The sequence below is a fragment of the Oryx dammah genome, unplaced genomic scaffold (genome assembly GCF_014754425.2).
Source record: "Oryx dammah isolate SB20612 unplaced genomic scaffold, SCBI_Odam_1.1 HiC_scaffold_11, whole genome shotgun sequence".
In the NCBI taxonomy this organism is placed as follows: Eukaryota; Metazoa; Chordata; class Mammalia; order Artiodactyla; family Bovidae; genus Oryx; species Oryx dammah.
Window position 1 is genome coordinate 35,353,077 of NW_024070195.1, and position 812 is coordinate 35,353,888.

The following is an 812-nucleotide window of genomic DNA, read 5'->3' on the forward strand; positions in this document are numbered from 1 at the left end:
GTGGCAAGAGCATTGAACTTTGGGGAATTTCATGGTGGTGCAGTGGTTAAGACTTCACCTTCCAATGCAGCAGGTGTGGATTCAGTCCCTAGTTGGGGAGCTAAGGGAGTTTTTTGTGCCTCACAGCCAAAAAACCAAAACATGAATAGAAAGCAATATTATAACAAATTCAATAAAGACTTTTAAAATGGTTCACATCAAAAATCTTAAAAAAACAAAAAAGAACATTGAAACTTGGAGCCAGAATACAGAATTAAAATCCTGGCTTCACCATTTATACAACAAGTTACCTCTTTGTGCCTTAGTTACCTTATCTGTAAGATGGGGATAATGTTGGTACTACCTATCTTGTAGAGTTCTATTAAGTTAATTATGATGACAAATTTTATTTTTTGAAACTTTCAGATTTCTGGAAAAGTTGAGAAGCTAGCGCAGAGTTCCCAGTTTTCTCTGTTATTAACGTTTGTTATAAGTAATGATGCAATACTGATACATTATTATTAACTAAAGCCCATGGTTTATTCAGACTTCCTTAGCTTTTCCCTAAAGGTCTTTATTCTGTTCCAGGATCCCATTCAGGACTTCTCATCACATTTACTTGTCATGGTTCCTTAGGCTCCTCTTGGCTGTGACAGCTTTTCAGACTTTTCTTGTCTTTGACGACCTTGACAGTTTTGATGAGTATTAATCAGGTACTGTCTTCCCAGGTTTTGCTAATGGTAAAGAACCCACCTACCAATGCAAAAGACAAGAGATGCGGGATTGATCCCTGAGTCAGGAGGATCCCCTGGAGGAGGGGATGGCAACCCACT